The sequence below is a fragment of the Mixophyes fleayi genome, chromosome 5, assembly GCF_038048845.1.
Source record: "Mixophyes fleayi isolate aMixFle1 chromosome 5, aMixFle1.hap1, whole genome shotgun sequence".
NCBI classification, from domain to species: Eukaryota; Metazoa; Chordata; class Amphibia; order Anura; family Limnodynastidae; genus Mixophyes; species Mixophyes fleayi.
In genome coordinates this window covers 180,231,560-180,251,625 of record NC_134406.1, presented here as the reverse complement: position 1 = coordinate 180,251,625, position 20,066 = coordinate 180,231,560, and the positions used below count along the sequence as shown (strand labels likewise).

The following is a 20,066-nucleotide window of genomic DNA, read 5'->3' as shown; positions in this document are numbered from 1 at the left end:
GATTCACCGGGAATCGCGGCGTTTGGGACCTAATTCTGCCCACTTTACTAGGAAGTGGGAAGTGGGCAGATCCGGGATATTGCCACACTCTCCCGGGAGTCTCCCGGAATGTTAGCAAGTATGTATTACAATACAGTAGGGAGTGCATTATTCTTTATATATGTTTTCTTAATGAACACTCCAGAGATGAAAGCAGACTTCACTGATTGCGTGTAGTGATATCATAACTGATCATTACTACAGGTCAGGCGCGGGCTGACGTCCGTCAGCCCGGGGGGCACAACCTGCACAGGCGGCTGCATCAATGACGCGCCCGCATCATGTGTCATGTGATGCGGCCGCATCACATTAAAATTACTTCCGGGGAGCGGGCGGCCCTAACAGCCGTGATTCTGAGCGGCCCCCCGGCCCAGCCCGCCCCTGCTACAGGTAGTGCTTTAATATTCTAATGTGTTATATGCAGGTATGGAATCCCTTAAGTCACTAACCAGAAAAGAGGAATAGTAAATTATTGTAGTTGTTTCTGGTGATTTTGTCATACACACAGGCCTGTGAACCGAGTGTTTCTTTACTACAATTGATAAAACAATTTAATTAGAGACAGCGTTGAAAATATGCCAGTTTGCGTAGTGTAACTTGAATTATTTTTGCTCTGCACATGCCCATAAGAAACACTGCAAGTGTCTGTGCACAGTTGCATGCATACACACTCATGCCTGCTTTCACCAGAAGAGGCGTGACAGGGGAGAGAAGCGGCTTTCTAACATAGACTCTGTACAGTAAGGGCGTATGTCATGGAAATTCGAGCCAATGCCTTTTTACAGCTGTATTATTTCTCCTGCCTAAGGGCTTGGGCAAATTCTCTCTGATGAAGAAGATCACCAACACTAGCTTTGATTCTAATTGGCTCATTGTGGTTTCATTTCTGAAGCTGCTGAGAACTTTCTTCATTGATTGTGTGTATATATATATATATATATATATATATATATATATATATATATATATATATATATATATATTACAGGATTTTGTATGTGTATTTTAAAAAAAGAGTCTTACTTTCATACACGAGAAGGAATGTTATATATGCTGTATTGTATGAGGCCAAATACCAAATCTATTTTTCTTTATTAAAACAAATGTTTGCAAAGATTTATTGCGCTTACAACCTGGTTCTATGGTTCTTTGAGCAATGTTGGTAAATACCGTTATGACTTTAAATAAGCCATATAAGTATGAGACCCCCAGTGGTTAATCCTGTGTGACATTTCTGATCTTTTTATTTACTCTGTTACTAATCCATTTTCTGTTCTTGAATATTTTTTTTAAAAAATTGAAAGCATATCAGGTTCTATACTACAGATGCTGTTAGAGTAGACACATTTTGCTTAAATATTAGGAAATTGTGCTTACTTAGCAGTCACATCATTTATGCTTGTCCTTCAATTTAACTGCACAATGATCATCACAATTTAAAATCAGAATACTTCTGTTGCTACAAGAGAAAGATGTTGGCTTTGATAGGCGATCCAAGGGGCTCATATTTTGTGGAAACATACAGAGGATTTTCTGACGATGCTCATTAAATGTTCAATTTGATATATGTGCCCCACACGAGTGCACCCAAAATGATGGCAGTAGATAGAGGATTCTTTCATGAGGCTGCTATTTGGCACTCATAATATGCCTGAGCAGCATATAGGTAACAAGTTAACCCGTGCATGATACTCATGCATTCTAGTCAAATCAAGCTCCTTTAGGTGTTAAAAAGGTTCTTGTCATGCATTTGGGGCTAGGCCAGGCCTCCTCAGGGGAAGAGCGTTACTTCCCGACGTAAGCGCCCTTTTTTAAAGTGGTTTTGTCCACATGTCACCACCTCATCATTCTTCTCCATCACCTCATCCTTCATCTTCATTGCCACATCCTTAATCTCCATCGTCTTACTGTTCTATAACCTCTCTATACACAACGTTTCTGCTAAACACCTTATCGCTGTGCTCAATCAGTCTTCCTTGAAGGGCAGTATTCATAACCTGCACTTTCACATCACTGCTTCTCTGTACTCGTGAAAATGCGATGTACAATTGTCCATGACCAAACACAGGCTCTGGTAAATAAATACCCACATGGTCAAGAGTTTGAGCCCTCAACTGGTAAATTTAGCCTTTACTACTCCTCCCATGGGAGGAAGGGGGGATGATGGAAGTTAACTGACTTCACTATTATCATTTTTTTTGTCAAATAATGTCAGTATACCAAATTTCAGATCAATTGGATGAGCCCTTTCTGAGAAAATAGTTTTTTTCCACACACACACACACACACACACAATAACACATGCCGCTAGGCTTATATATATTAGATTGTGGGATAGGCAAGGGAAGCAGAATATGTTTAGAGTCGAGCGGGATCTGCAGATTAGTAACATTGATCACTAGAGAAATGTCTCTCTTCCAAAATGGTTGTAGTTTAGGGCAGCTCCAGCACAGTTCTTCCAGCAGGTGTCTGATACACTTGGAAAAATGCCATGAAACCTCGTTGGAACAAAATACCACCAGTAGAGTAGTTTATAGGCATTCTCTGTAATGTGGAAGACATGAGAGCTCATCATGAAAGGTCACTCAAGGTGGTCAAAGTCCATTTCAACATCTAAAGAGAGAACGAGAGATGTCAACCTGCAGTTGTTAACATGATAGATTAAATCAATAAATCACTTGCCAGCCGGGGGCAAAACCAATTTTATCTGTATGATAAGGGGTGGTAGGACCAATTTGAGCCTGTAAGCAAGGACTTTAGCCAAGTTCTTTAGGTCAACATCTAATAATGAAATAGGGAGGTAACTGCTGCAGAGAAGGGATATTTAGCATCCTTAGGGATAACCAATATCTTGGCTCTCGTCGTGACTGGGTCGTCCCACTTTCCAGGATTGAGTTGAAGAGGGAGGTAAGCTTGGCAGCAGAACTCAGGCAAATTTCTTTTAATGGTGAATGCTCAGATATATTGATTTTTATAGTAATTAATGTTTATAAAAATGTTACATACCGTTAGAAAGCAAAGATTTGTATTCCGACCCTTCTGACGTGTGCGCCAGGTGCAAGACAGAAACCAAAGGAACTCTGACAGTGACTAATCTATTTTTATGTTCATACTCTGTTATTGTACATGCAGAATACATCATATTAACCACATGCAAAATTTCTGCTAGTGCCATTATATATATATATATATATATATATATATATATATATATATATATATATATATATATATATATATCTTTTCTTGCATGTACTGAACATGTCACATCAGACCATGAGTGGTTAATTTTAAAAGCATATTTCTCTTATTTTCTTATTCATAGCCCATTTTAGTAATTTTATATTTTACTAATGGTGTATTGTCACAAACCAATGAAAAAATGCATAGTATTATAATTTAATAATATCTAATTTTTACAAATCAGAGCGGTTTATTTTAAAACCTTTTCTGTAGAACTTCCACCAGTGTAAAAGCTCTGATCCTGGATATGTGCCCTTCTCTGTACCACTGATACATAGGTCCAAAAATGTACAAACATGCAAATGAATGCAATGAACATTAGTATAACAACTCAATACAATTTAATCACTAAGCAAAATTTAATCCAGTACTGAGCTGTACTTACTTTCTGGCAACACAGACCTGGGGTTAAATGTATCAAGCTGAGAGTTTTCTGGCGGGTTTGAAAAACCAATCAAATTCTAGCTATGATTTATTTAGTACATTCTACAAAATGACAGCTAGAATCTGATTGGTTGCTATAGGCAACATCTACACTTTTCAAACCCACCGGAAAACTCTCGGCTTGATACATTTACCACCAGAACTCATAGGACCTGCAACACCTGACAATCCCTTTAGTGAACCTTACAAGCAATATTTAGAACTTTAGGGTATGTAGAAAACTGCTTGGCTTGGAGTATTCAATAACTAATTTCAATACTTTTACAGGTGCAATAAGTGAGGATATTGCACATAAAATACAGCACTGTACTAGACATCTAAGCTCCAGGGCCTGCTCAAGCCAGCTGTTTTTCCCAGGCCTCTGTCATTCGTCTTACAGTCCTGGCTGAATATTCCTGCATTTTACCTTTTCCTGCAGTATAAAACAATTTACCCAGGGTCCCCTGAAATATAAAATATGCATTGCTCAATCATGATGAAATGTTCCTCTTTTGAGGCCAGGATTCCACAGTCTGCATGTTGCCTACACTAATACGCGAAACAGGAAAGAATTGCAACAACTTATTTTAAGAGCTGTCTTTCAGATGAAAAAATTTGAATTACTTATCCTAGTTTCTGGTTCTGTCATTGGCCAGATTCCTACTTGACTTCATGTTTTCTTTTTCTTTACTAAAATCATGGTAACAAATGGTTCATTATAGAGCTGTGGCACTTACACTTTCCTTTCAAATCATGGAGCTCCTTAAATGGGTACAATAATTTGAGACAAAATAGTTCATTAAATCAACATAATAGGCAATTCTTATCTGGGTATTGCAGGTTTTATTCATTAGCAGTGGACAGGGCATAACAGAGGAAGAATTGGGTGTGCCATGCTTCAGTGATGCTGTGGAGTAAACCCATACAATTGCAGGTTACCATGGTAATTTCCCAGACAGCGAGGGATGGGAAGCCTCGTTAGGCTTATAAAAGTGAAAGGCATGCTTTCAAGATTGAACAGATTCTTAACAAAGGTCATCAGGGTCACAGCACTTGTTTCACAAACTTGTCTTGAAATAACCATAATATAATTGCGTATATCTATAACGCTTTTTGCAGTCACTTTTTCACAGTCATTTGCTGCAGACATTACAGTACAATGGGGTGCCATATATGACTTCCTGCAATACATTGACAGAAGCAAAGTAAATGTAGCCCTTCTTGGGTTCTAGAGGATTTTTTTTTATAATTTTTTCTTTTCTTCCTTACTACATCCCATAATGTAATGCAAAAAGATGCTTCCAGTTATAATAGCAGTGATTCAAAATTGACATTTACTATGTCACAGCTGGTCAATTTCCAAATCTAGCACGCACACCCATGCTTTTAAGCAAAGAATCAAGGTTATCGTACAACTCTAAATTCGCTGTCTTTGTGTGGTTATTTGCTAGACTGCAAACAGACGTCTGAAGACTGTACACTACCATTAGGAGCTATTAAGATTTCAAAGAACTGAGAATTCCAGGCTTAGTATTGTGAAAAATTATACATAATTACTTTATCGCCTCAATGGGTCAGAAATAGTATGAAATTGTATGCAGCACTTGACATTTTCTCTTTTCAAGTTGCTCCTGCTGGGTTTTTAACCACACAAACGATTGTGTTTGATAGTGTGACAGCAAGACTTTTTGAAATAAGCCTTTGGTCAATTTGTAAAGTAAAGAAAATGTTTAGTGAAAGCAGTGACAAATGATTTTTAGTATGAAGAAAGAGGGATAAAAATAACAGAACTTGCTAATGTATCCCCACTTTGTGATATAAGTTTAGTAAAGTGCATATAAGGATTTGCTTTCTGTGTTTATTGCCCTGTAGAAAATGGGCATATCCTCCTGTGCTCTCCACTTATGTTAAAGAAAAACTCTGTTCAAAGCTAAAAATGTACAGTCATTGGCAATAGTTTTAAGAATGACACAAATATTATTTTGCCTCAGTTTTTATGATGGCAATTTGCATATACTCCAGAATGTTATGAAGAGTGATCAGATGAATTGCAATTAATTTCAAAGTCCCTCTTTGCCATGACAATGAACTTTATTCCAAAAACAACATTTTCACTGTATGTCAGCCCTGCCACAAAAGGACCAGCTGACATCAGATCAGTGATTCTCTCGTTAACACAAGTGAGCGTGTTGACTAGGACAAGGCTGGAGATCACTTTGTCATGCTGATTGATTTAGAATAACAGACTGGAAGCTTTAAAAGAAGGGTGGTGCTTGAAATCATTGTTCTTCCTTTGTTAACCATGGTTAGCTGCAAGGAAACACATGCAGTCATCATTGCTTTGCACAAAAAGGGCTTCACATACAAGGATATTGCTGCTAGTAAGATTGCACCTAAATCAACCATTTATCGGATCATAAAGAACTTCAAGGAGAGAGGTTCAATAGTTGTGAAGATGGCTTCAGAGCGCCCAAGAACGTCCAGCAAGTGCCAGGACCATCTCCTAAAGTTGATTCAGCTGCGGGATCAGGGGCACCACCATTGCAGAGCTTACTCAGGAATGGCAGCAGGCAGGTGTGAGTGCATCTGCACGCACAATGAGGCAAAGATTTTTGGAGGAGGGTCTTGTGTCAAGAAGGCAAGCAAAGAAGCCACTTCTCTCCAGGAAAAACATCAGGGACAGACTGATATTCTGCTGAGGACTGGGGTAAAGTCATTTTCTCTGATGAATCCCCATTCATATTGTTTGGGGTATCTAGAAAAACGCCTGTCTGGAGAAGGAATGGTGAGCGCTATCATCAGTCCTGTGTCATGCAACAGTGAAGCATCCTGAGACCATTCATGAGTGGGGTTGCTTCTCAGCCAAGGGAGTGGGCTCACTCACAATTTTGCCTAAGAACACAGCCATTAATAGTACCAAAAAATCTTCCAAGAGCAACTTCTCCCAACCTTCTAAGAAAAGTTTGACGAATCATGCCTTTTTCAGCATGATGGAGCATCTTGCCATAAGGCAAAAGTGATAACTAAGTGGCTCGGGGGACCAAACATCGAAATTTTGGGTCCATGGCCAGGAAACTCCCCACTTGTGGTCAATCCTCAAGAGGCGGGTGGACAAACAAAAACCCACAAATACTGACAAACTCCATGCATTGATTAGGAAAGAATGGGCGGCCATCAGTCAGTATGTGGCCGAAAAGTTGATTGACAGAATGCCAGGGCAAATTGCAGAGGTCTTCAAAAAGAGGGGTCAATATTGACTATTTGCATAAACTTAATGTGATTGTCAATAAAAGCCTTTGACAATTTATGAAATGCTTGTAATTTTACTCCAGTATACCATAGCAACATCTGACAAAAAGGTCTAAAAACACTGAAGCAGTAAACTTTGTGAAAACCAATACTTGTGTCATTCTCAAAACTTTTGACCATGACTGTAGTTTGAAGGGGCCATACTAGCTGGAAGCCCGGAGCTCAGTGCTACTGTGGAACCAACACCCCTCTCCCCCCCCCTGCGGTATTGGTTATATACTGACACCTTTAGCCCGCTGAAGCTCTCCTGTTTCACCTGGGGGCATTCTGGACTCTGACCCTGCTGGCAACAATCAGTATCATTGGCGTTCAGATGCGGCCTTACTCCTCCCTCCAACCAGCAGCCGCGCCGGATCACCCAGCATTCCATTCATCGGAGCTCCTGTTTCCTGGCTGAGGATCTGGCCGGCTACAGAACCGAAGGCCAGCTACTCCACTGCAGGTCTCCCTGCCACTTCTGGGTGAGCTTACTGGATGTATGCATGGCCCGCATGCATCTGAGGCCACCCACGTGATGCTGCCATCTTCTGACTAACCGGTGACGTCCCCTGATGGCCCCTGGACCTGAGTTTTAGCCAGAATGTCGTGACGCTAGTTTTTCTTCTAACCTAAACACAGAGACTTCTGCAACTATTATATTACACCCCACTTCTCTTCGTGGTCTTCCTTCTGAGCATGCTATGCCTAAAGGGGGCAGGAAGATGGGCGGCTCAGACCTCCCTCAAATCCTTTAAGTAATTTGTAGTTTTGGGTGCATTTCAAGAGGTCCCTGGAGGACGCACTGGTTACTGGATCTTCTAGGGTCAACGATGGCTTTAATGGTTCCACTCTACTCTGTTATCCACTTATTACTCTGGTGTCAATGCTTCTCCTGTTGATCTTTGCATGTAACTTCCTTTAGGAAGTTATGTCATGGTTTGGCTCTTTCAGAGATTGTGACCTGCAAATCTCAAACAATATGTTTACATGATGATGCTGTGTAATTTGTGTAGCTGGCCATACACATGTTTATATTGGCAAATTGGCTTGTTATCACTCTCTGTGGGGTGATAACAAACCAATGTTTGGGATGTGAGCATTCTGATATCAAAGGCAGAATACAGAATACACAATTCTGGTGGTTTCTTTGAAATTCCTTGCTTTTGCAATATATCTTCATCAGCAGCAGCTTTTTTTATAGCACCACTAATTCTGCAGCGCTGTACAGAGAACTCACTCACATCAGTCCCTGCCCAATTACAGTCTAAATTCCCTAACATAAACACACACATACCAAGAGAGACTAACGTCAATTTAATAGAAGCCAATTAACCCACAAATATGTTTTTGGCGTGTGGGAGGAAAACGGAGTACCGGTATCCTCCCACGAGCACAGTGAGAAAATACAAACTCCACACATGGTTGGGAATCGAACTCATGACCCTAGTGCTGTGAGGCAGGAGTTCTAGTCATTAAACCACCTTGTTTAGACTAGGGGTTAAATGTATCAAGCTGCGAGTTCCCCCAGGTTTGAAAAGTAGAGATACTGCCTATAGCAACCAATCGGATTCTAGTTATCATTTATTTAATACATTCTACAAAATTATAGCTAAGATCTTGGTTGCTATAGGCGACAACTCCGCTTTTCAAACCAGCCAGAAATTCGCGGCTTGATAGATTTACCCCTAGGGGTCATTTATGAGCTTGTGAAAAAATGCTTCTCCGTGATGAAAAAGAACATGTAAACTGCAAAAACTTTTCCATTTTAATTTGGGTTTTTGTTTTCCAATTTTCACAAATTATTATTCATACCATTCCTTACATTGAAAAATATGTATAATGTTTAGCAGGCTTTGCATGAAAGAAATGTGACTGTTATTATAAAGTAGCACTATTTATATAGAAAGAATTGTTGGTTAAAAATTGTCCTTTTTAAAGTGTATTCTTCCATTTCAGCAACCTTGAACACACTAAGATTCAACAGTTTTATATAATGTATTATATCATCTTACACGAATTATGATTCCTTGATGTAAGACATTATGTTGTCACTTTCATGGTTTCCATACTTGAAAGTTTTACATTTCTTTTTGTTCATTGTAACTGTCAAAAACTAAATGAATTTGTACTTTAGACTCATGTCTCGCATCCAGTTGGTGCTTAGTGCAATACAAAGATTAAAGTGTATTCTTCGTGTAACCAGTGAGGGAAGAGCAGGAGTCCTTGTGGTGTTTAGCGTTGGCATTGCAGACTCAGACACAATGGGAAATCACTCTAGACACAAAACAGACTTTATTGCATTTATGTCTGGAACCGCAATATGGGAAATTATTGTTCTTCTGACATGCGACATTGCCCTTTTAATGGTTTATAGCTATAGAAATACAAGAAGATGTTAAATATCAGGATACATTATACCTGTTTCCATGGGGATACTTTTATTGGGAGATGCTGCAAGCAGAAAAATACTTTATTCTAACTTGTGCAGTTATTTAACGCCATCATGGCAAGTGAGCAGAACACCCTGTAGCCTAGCTATGCAGACTTATGCTTCTATAAGGGCGTTTGAATACAACGTTTACATGGGATTTGAGCTAGAGGGGCTCTCCTGGACACACATATTTATACTTGTCACCCTGATATATAAATATGTATCTGCAAAACATAATAAACTTAAATTTGAAAATGAAATATTTTGGCATGCATCTACTGGAAATTAAAATACTGTACATGCAAGAAACAAAAAGTTCTATGTAGTAGATTTCAGTGGATTAATGAGATTGCTTTATAGCACAGGATAAATAATATTTGGGCCCTGAGTATTAGATATGCTTCTTCTGTCAGGTATATTTATTTAGAAGTAGGGCATAGATTACATTGTTGGGCCTCCAATTGCAGTGTTTCATCTAATGTATACTAAAAGAACTCCACGTAAACTTTGTTTTTGTTTTTTAACAGATCAACCCAAAGATCCAATAAGACGTATCTATAGTTAAAGCACTCATATTCAGTTCAATTCAAGAAAGGTTATAGACATAAGCTAACAGTGTATGCCTAATGGTAGCATACCTTTATGTCAAGCAAAATTTACTTTAGTGCACAGCAGCAAAGAATAGATGAAGTATTTATAATTCAATGCCTCAAATCCATTTCCTTGCTGGGAGTGTTGATTTTACCTTTTATATAGTTTTCTGGTTAGATATGCAGGGGTCAAAAGTTAGTGCATGTTTAAGCCCAAAAATGACTGCTGATCCAAATCCACATCTGATTGGGAAATATCATATGTTATACAAGACTGTTGAAAGTGGTGGCATGATAATTGCCTTCTGATTATGTGTGTGGTCATTGACTGCATTTATTGCACACAGCAATGCTAAACGGCCAGATCTGTCTAATTTGACTTCCAGTGACTCGGTGCACAGAATGGGTACATATTGGTTGCTGATAATATATATATATTGATAATATCAGACAATATATATATTGATAATATCAGACAAATCATTCATTCATTGGGGGATTCTTTCATAAAATAAAGACCATCGTTTATTCTTTGGTTTATAGACATTCTCCCAGTTCTGCTAACCAAGCCTTGTATATGGTATTTATATCACACTCATTTGTCGATGTATACTATTGCTCTTGATGCTGCTGTTATATCATTTTGGTGCTATATGCCAATATTAGTATCATTATTATGTAACTATTTGTTCTTAAATAACATTTATTGTTTGAAAAACTAATAACTTGTACTATGTTTTTCAGTAAAAAGGTCAAGAAAGTGAAACAATGTTGCAGGAATAGCCAGAGAAGATCATATTGTGGAAAGTGATAATGCTGAATAAACAACCAGGTAAGGAATTCAGTACTGATGTCAGTTGGCTTACTTATATTGCCATATGGTGCACACACATATTTATATGATAGTCCACACTCTGTGGAGAGTATGTCATGAGTTAAAAGCATATGTAGAACACGTGATTGTGGTGAGTGAGCGGGCTGCACAATATACATACTGTAGTAATAGAAATTAATACTGTTTATTAAAGAGTACTGTAAAAATGCAGTAGAGAGCACGATTCAACAGTTAACTTTGATCCAAGAAAACGCCTTAGAGTGCGCTCAATGTATTAAATGCGTTGTAAACTTGCAGGCATTACAAAAACAGTAGAGCGTGTGTCTAAGTGAGTAAGGGGCATAGCAGAGAATGATTACTGTATATCTGGGTGGTCCATTAAAATGCTTTGAAAGATATATGATGCTGAAAGCTGTGCCAATATCTTTATTATTGGGTAGCTTAACAGTTGCCTTCTTGTCATTGTTTTTTTTTTATTGAAAATACCATCTTACTGGCAGAATGTCTTTTGTAGAATGGTTCCTGGAGAGCCCTTCTTTTGGAAATACTGTACATTATGCAGAAGTGTTTGGAAGTCCGTTATTGGATGATCTCTAAGAACAAGAATACTTAAACTACATATTCAAAAATGAAAAGCTATAGTTTGTATTTCAATTACAGAAGTTGTGACTGTGTGTTGCCTTTTTAAGCATACTTGTAGGAGGCAGCACACATTGTTTTATATAGCTTTTCTTACAGATTAGAAAAAAGGTTCTATAATGTATGTTCTATCAAATAAGTTTGACCACTCTTCCATTGGAGCTGATGCATTTTTAATTCAGTACAGGATTAGCAAGCAACTGTGAGGGTTCAAAACCATTCTGATTGGATGAGCGGGGCATATTTGGTTGTTGCATGCTGAATGTGGGATAGAGGCGGTGGTAGTCCGTTTCACGGTACTGACTACCCCGACACAGAAGACAATGACATGAGGAGTCCGACTGAGTAGTACACCTGTAAGATAAAAGGAGTCCCCTATGGCGCAAATGACAGGGCTGTCTGTAATGCTAAGTATGCCAAATATGATAATGGTAGTGGGCAAAACAGCGAGCAGGCGGCAAGCATAAAGGCCGTGGTAACGGCTAGCAAATAGTAAGTACAAAAATAGAATGAGGAATAATTTTACAATATATACAATTTAATCCTTGGACATATTCCAAAAAGTGGCAGAGATAGGTTGTGAGTGTAAAAAATATATATAAAAACAATGTTCATCACATGAAAACAGGGTAAATAGGCCAAATGGTACAGATAGAGCACAGCCAGTAAACAGATAAAAACCACATGAAAACCCGACTATTGCACTGGTGGATAACAGAGTCCAAGTGGATAAGTCTATATATATCCTTAGGAGATGGATCCGATAAACGACTATGTGTCTCCCTCGGCATCCAGAGATAGTCCAATGCTGCGGGCAAGTACAATCCACCTCAAAAAGTCTGTAGTAATAACTGTAGGACTTACCCCCATCAGGGATGTTGTCTGCGTCCTTTCAAAGGCTGTGCTGTGTCCAATGGAGTAAACAAGGAGTGTATCCGGTGGAAAGGTTGCGTCCTTCTTCGTGCCCTAATATCCCTAACACCCCTAACCCCTAAAATAGTACTTACATGACGTAAATGACAGGCGGGTCCGTCCATCGCTGCTTTAAGCGCAGTCCCGATTGGTGATGACGTCATTTTCTTCAGAGGGAAACACATCGAGTCGTGATCTGAAGTAATCTGCATTCCGGTAAGTAATTTTTTTGTAGGTCGGTGTACTACTCAGTCGTACTGGTCATGTCGTTGTCTTCTGTGTCGGGGTAGTCAGTACCGTTAATAGGTACTGCACCCGGTTAGAGGCACCATTGTTTCCTTTTGTGCCTACATGAAAAAATCATAATCAACATTTATCTATATAGTGCCAGCAAATTCCGTAGTAATTTACAATTGGGAACAAACATTAATAAAACAATACTCGGTAACATACACAGACAGAGGGCCCTGCTCGCAAGCTTTCAAAACTAAAATTTGTTTTGTGGAGTGAGATATATAATAGAGATCCACAGTGTTGGGAGGACACTTTTACAGGGGGGTTGTTGAGTGACTGCAGAACTCTCACAAAATGATTTAATATTTTCATGTAGTAGGTGGTGGTAGAAACAGAATTTCAGCCTCTACTTTCAATGGAGGGGCCTTGTACACCTTTTATCTCCAACATTAATGAAGGGATTTGTCTTAAATTTTAACAATCAGGACTTTGAAGTTACATTTACATTTTTTCTGCCATGCACTAAAGAAAAATAAAGTAGAATAAACAGCATCATTGAAGATGGTGAAGCACAGCCAAAACTTTGTGTACCTTCTTTAATTTATACAATAAACATAGTTTTTTTTTTTTTTTAAATAATGTAAGATCTTGTGTCATTATAGGAACTGCCCAATGTTTGTAGGTGGCTTAAGGTTTGTACATGTATGGAGGAATTAAGATCCCCGCAATGCACTGTGGTGCCTCCGAAACGGTCGTGGAGATATTCAGCGGGAATGTAACATCACAGATTTTTCTTTGTACCCCATAGAGGTGTGCAGGAAAATCCGTGATGTTCGGGTACCATAGTACCTGGACATTGCCGTGATGTCTGCCAGCTCATCGTGGGGGAATTGAATTAGCCTCAGTAGAGTTTTTTTAGGTTGAGCTTCCCCATAGTTGCTTGGAAATAAAACCTTCTAGCAAATATGCTGGAGAAAATAGCACTTTAGGAGATAAAATATCTTGCTTATAAGTGCCATTTATTCAACCTTTCGTTTTATTTAGACGTTCAATAATATATGTGGGAAGAGTTATTTTACTTTGCACAGAGATCCTTGTCTCTCTGCAGATTTATGTTTAGTAACATGAGTGAGAGCTGCTATACTTCTTGCTCTGCTGAGGTAAAATGAAATATCTTACATAGACTGCAGTGGAGAAAGGTACATGTGTTGCTTTGTTTTATGATGTAACTTTTAAACATATCTTTATGTGTTTATTCTGTAAGGCACATTCATTTTAAATGTTTAACATTTAGGGGCATATTCAATTGTCGCGGGTTTCCGCGGCGTTAAAACTACTACCACTACCGTTATTACGGTAGTAGTTAGCTGGACTTCAGCTCACGGCTCAGGGAGCTGCGAGCTGAAATCCAGTGAGAAAACTACCGTAATGTTTTTCCGCGCACTACTACCGAAATAATGGTAATAGTGCGCGGAGCGTGAGATTTTCGGCGTTTCCGCCGACAATTGAATATGCCCCTTATTGTTACTAAACTGTCTGTTTTAGTCTTCCATGAAGACACACAATACATTATGGGCCTGATTCATTAAGGAACTTAAATTAAGAAGTTTCTTATTTAAATCTCCTGGACAAAACCATGTTACAATGCAAGGGGTGCAAATTAGTTTTCTGTTTAGCACATAAGTTAAATACTGACTGTTTTTTCATGTAGCACACAAATATCAACTTTACATTTCAGTGTACAAATAAGCTATCAAGTATTTGTGTGTTACATGAAAAATCAGTCAGTATTTAACTTATGTGCAAAACAGAATACTAATTTGCACCCCTTGCATTGTAACATGGTTTTGTCCAGGAGACTTAAATAAGAAACTTCTTCATTTAAGTTCCTTAATGAATCAGGCCCTACATGACTATTTTATTTAATTGACCCCATTTACAGGACAAAGTAAATGGTGAGAGAAATATATCAGTATTTCCCTGGTATGAGTGAATTTTTGATTCTGACAGGAAATGACTTCTTTAGTTTTGCATTGGTTTTGGGACTTAGATAAATGGTGTACAACAAGCAGCCCTCAAAGGGTTCATACATGGCCCTCCAAACCAGAGTGCTTTGTCCTCTTTGGTCCTCTCCCCTATGGTCCAAGAATCAAGTAAAAAAATATAATGTTGCCCATCCCTGATTTAGATGATTGAGGTCATGATGTTGTTTTTTCTCTTCCATGTACCGAGGAGAGGAAATGTCGTCATGTGACATACAGATCTTATGTCATACACCACATATCTAGTTTATTCATCAATGACTTAAACTGGTTCAAATATGTTATAAGTGCTTATGATGACTATGATCTACAAATTTCTCTTGAAAATGTTAATAACCATATCAACTATTGTTGGTGGTTGGATTCTTTTGTGAGTCGTATCGTGAGAGCCTTATGACAGGCTTTTGTACGTTGAGTTTTCCCTGCATAAAGTAAGATAAATACATGCCTTCATGGAACATAAAAATGAGGACTGTGTCCTTTGCTTGCTTTTTCGGAAATCTGTTAATCTATTTTTATTCCCCTATCGAAGACACCTGAGACACACAGTTCTGACTATCCTTTCACAGAGAAATGTCTGAAAATATAATAGCTCTGTAAATTATTCAACAGAAGTGCATATTGGATTACTAGAGTCTGCAACTGTCAGGACCTCAATGTCTCACTTTAGACATGTCTGTCATAAAGGTTTAGGAATTCCAGGCTAAGAGGATCTATTATGTCCACCAACAACTTTTTTTTTCTGATGAGAACAATTATTTCTATCCAGGTTTGTACAGCCAGTATTATTTCAGAGATATCTCAGCAAAATGTCTGGCTCCAGGGGAAAATAAAATATAGAGCTCTTTACTAATATGATTTCTCTATAAGAGTTGGGAGTAACTCTGACCGAACAATTTGCCATGTTGCCACCAGAATCAAGACCCAACTTGCAGCAGAAGTACTTATGACCTGCCATAAACAAATTCTGCCGTACTGTGCTCTGAACCTAAGGTGATTAGATATGTCTTTCCTTTCTCCTAGATTATACAGTTTTTATAGCATAGCCACAAAGAGGACCTGTCACCAGAGGGGCATGGAACTTTATTTGTTTCTTAAAAAAATATGGCTGCTTTTCAATATAAAATACATTTTTGATCCACTTTTTCCCATTATAGTATCCAAACTGTACATCCAATGTGTGGATGGCTGCTGGTCCCCCTCCACTGCAGAGCAATGGGAGGCTCGACTCTGCCCGTTCAACTTTTTGGTATGCAAGATGAGCCCAAAATGGGCGGAGCTTGGTCCCTCCAGCACAAGCCTCCCTCCAGTATGTCAGCCCTTTCAACACATCTTACTGGCCAAGAGAGCTGACATAGAGGAGGTGGCCTGAGAATGTGTTATAGCGCTGCCCACATATGCTGTTGACCATATCCGCATGCTGCAATGCAATCTTCTGTCTGGGTGAACAGGTGGGGAGGAATAGTTTTTATTTTAGAACACTTGCTTAAAACCGTTTTAATTAAATAAATCCCATGCCCCCTCCTGATGACAGGTCCATGTCAAGCACAGAATATTTACTTACATTTAATTCACCATTTTTGCTCTTTCAGATGAGTTAATTCAGAAATATGTTTGGCATAATGACTATGGCTTTTTGATGCTAATGGGTGCTACCTTTTTGAACACATAAACATCAAAGTAAGATTTCAACCGCCAATATATTAATTAAACAATGGCCTTAAATAAGATGCCCATCCAAAGCACTTTTCACCACTTTACATATACACATGAATCAAAAAAAATTGTTATATACTACTAGCTAACACTCAGTCTAGATTGTTAGAATTTGTTAGTAAATTTCACCCGCCCCCCCCCATTTTCTCATCCTGAGCATGACATATGTATTACAGCCACACTTTCAAGGGGCACCACAGAAATGGTTCATGTAAATTTTATTTACTCATTCTCTTACCCAACTATTTTTGGCAGTGAGTGAAATGGGAATTTAGAAGTGATGGTATGGAAGATGTAAATGAATGAAATTTGGTAGTTTTACAATGAAAGCAGTAGGAGAAGTGGTGGGATGGCATACCACTGTATACCAGACTACTTCCACCATTGAGTGAGGGGATGTTAAGAGAGCAGTGCATCTGGCACATGAAAATAAATGCCATAGCACAGAAAGACCCTTCTCTTGCAATTGCTTGCTACAGTGAGATAATCGCACACACACTACTAAATAGCTGCTTTCAAATGAAATCCAAAGCCTCTGATGGAAGAGGTAAAGCATACTGGATTACTGGGTGGAGGCAGAGGGCAGTGGGAGAGACGGCCAAAGTACCTGCACCTGCCTTAAGAGCCCGGTAGTGGTGAGTTATACCAGAGGCATATTTATTCATTTTTTGTTTTAATTGAAGGCTGAGGTGCATAACTCCAGTTACCCAGTGCAGTGTTCACACTGTGTGGCCCTCTCAAAAAGGAGAAAGACCCCATTCCTACCCAAACCCCCAGGCCCCAGGAGCCATAAGGCACTATAGAGGGATAAGAGTCTTCAGGCCCCCCTTTGCTGAAACCAGTGGAGCAGCCCTTTTACTCGTCGACTTCCAGGGCCTTAAGGTCACTTAGGGGACAATGGTCTTCAGGCCCATCTCCGCCTCAATGCTCTGTTGGCCCCTTTTTCATAGAGCCATAGAGGCAGGTGACTTACCTGCCCAGGACCCCATGGGGCACATGGGTCCATCCAGAGCCCTATCTGAACCATATTATAAGCAATTGGAGACTGGGGGCAGGTGAGCGTGGCACCAGTTTTTGTCTAAGCTACTCGTGCTGCACCTGCTCTTTCCAAATCTGTGTGTGCTGCACCTGCTTTTGCTGTGAATTACATTTTGAGGACAATAACAATACACACATATTTTATTCATTTAAAAATATTTTAACCATTTAACCAAAGCTTACAAGATAAATGAGTGATGAATTCCTGAATTATTCAATTATTTTAGTTATTTTTGTTTTTCATGTGAAGAATGTATATGGTATAAACTGTGACTTGAGGTAACCATAGCCTGCTCAATTTTTTTCTGTATAGAGCATTTTCACAGGTTTTCATGGTAATATATCAGGCATTCTTATGAAATGCTCATTGATTATCATTGCTACAGCACCTCGTTTCCTGAAACATATTTTCTGTGTACATGATGAATGTATGTAAAGTGAATGTGAAAAAACCTGTTTACTCTCACATCCAAAATATGGACCCTTACAGCAGATAATGTTAGCAGATTATTTGGGTGAGTGGTTAAGTTTGTCAAAAATAGATGATGATGATGCTGGTAATAATAATATAGTTAGATGTTTTAGTGTAGACCATATTTAGAGTTGATACTGTCATAGGAACTCTGACTTTATACACCCCAAAATGAACTTTTTACATAACACATACTCATGACCCTCACTCCAACACCCGTCTCTTCTAAAACAGGGAATTAAAAAATAATTATAATGATCATAAAATTGTGTATCTGCATCCCCATGATCAGTATCCTAGGCACGTGCTTGATTAGACTTAATTTGACTGGGTAGCAAAACACCACTCTTTCTTGAGTACCAATCTTCATGTATATAACAATAACACTTCTACACCTTCCTGTCAAGTAGAACTGCTTTTTAAGGTTTTTCTACTAACTTTGATATCACCATACTTGCCTACATTTTAAATCTGTACTGCATGAGATCGGAGTACAGATCATACGACAGAGGGTGGGAGGGGGGCGTGACGACGTCATTGTGTCACTATAGTCTTAACGTCACGATTAAGCCCCGATCCCCCGCTATTCAATGCCGTGAATTTCGGCATTTTATAGAGTCCAGGAGGTTTGCCTACTCTTCCGGGAGTACTCCACAAAGTTCGGGAGCCTCCCGAAAATGCCGGGAGAGTAGGCCAGTATGGATACCACTCTTGGATGTAAGTACTTATGTAAATCAGTTTATATTTTATTATAGTTTTCATTTTTCCTTTCTGTGATGTATTGTGAGAACCATTTATTTTCTAGCTTTGTAGAACCCAGAATGGAGATAATTCCTAGGTGGAAAATAATAGAATTATTTTATGTTTTTGAAAAAAAATCCATTACCATGATTGTAAGTGATTGATGGTAAGTTGAAAATAATACTCCTGGGCATCAGGATGCTAAAACATTAATTTCAACAAAGAAGAATCACATAAATTGCCTTTATACGTACAAACAAATATTATACCTGCTTCCAAGAGCGTGAAAAAAGTCATGTTGGTAATTGTTTGGTATAATTGTGAAAATGAAGTATCGGGTAAAGAAAGGTATTTTGGTTTTTATGCGATTTGCATTTATTCATATAAGAAATTTCTGCTATATGTTCTGGATAAAATGTTCATGTCCTTTCTCATATATGCTACCTCATCTATCCCCGCATAGCTTAAATTACACAATTTTTTGGTCAGGACTATCGTTACCTTCTGTTTTCTTGTCATTGTATATTCTTTATTTCATCATGATGTAATTTAGTGATGCTTTATAAATATGGGTTAATAATAACACTAATGATGTATTAATCACATTTGAACAAATCCACGTTTATGGTTTAACACATTTTTACTGTATCTCTAAACCATGTTGAGTTTTAAAGGATAATTTCTCAATCTTTCAATAATATCTGTAATCAAATAATATTTGCCCAAGAAATTTACCTTCTGTGAAGGTAACACAGTTGCGGAACTACCATTGGTGCAGCAGGTACGCTACACCGGGTCCATGGAGATAATTGGGCCCACTACATGACAGATGCAGAGGGCTGGGGGCCCTGGTTCCCTCCTCCAGCTGATTTGGTCCAACCCACTATGGTTCTCCACCTGATTTGGTCCAACCCACTATGGTTCTCCACCTGATGTGGTCCAACCCACTATGGTTCGCCACCTGATTTGGTCCAACTCACTATGGTTCTCCACATGATTTGGTCCAACCCACTATGTTTCTTCGCCTGATTTAGCCCAACCCACTATGGTTCTCCGCCTGATTTGGCCCAACCCACTATGGTTCTTCACCTGATGTGGTCTAACCCACTATGGTTCGCCACCTGATGTGGTACAACCCAGTGGCAGAACTAATATTGGTGCGGCAGGTGCAGTGCACCGGGGCCCATGGAGATAATGGGGCCCGGTACAGCGGTTTGGGGGCCCTGGTTCCCTCGCCTCCCCCCTCCCTGTTCCGGGGCCCACAGCTCGCTAGTTCCGCCTCTGATAACACAGAATAAAGTTTGAAGTGGAAGAGGGCGGGCCAGACTGTGTCTGTTACTCGAAGCAACTAAACATCATTATTTCACTGGAGGCTGGGATGTGTCTTGCACCCTAAACCTCACAAATACCAGATGCTGTATTG

At 39.1% G+C, this 20,066-nt stretch overlaps 1 protein-coding gene across 1 annotated transcript in view; it reads left to right on the top strand.

Moving 5' to 3' along the window:
- Window positions 1–20,066, top strand: part of ATXN1 (ataxin 1) — a 224,204-nt gene that overhangs the window by 66,599 nt on the left and 137,539 nt on the right. The gene's annotated exons all lie outside the window — the stretch shown is intronic.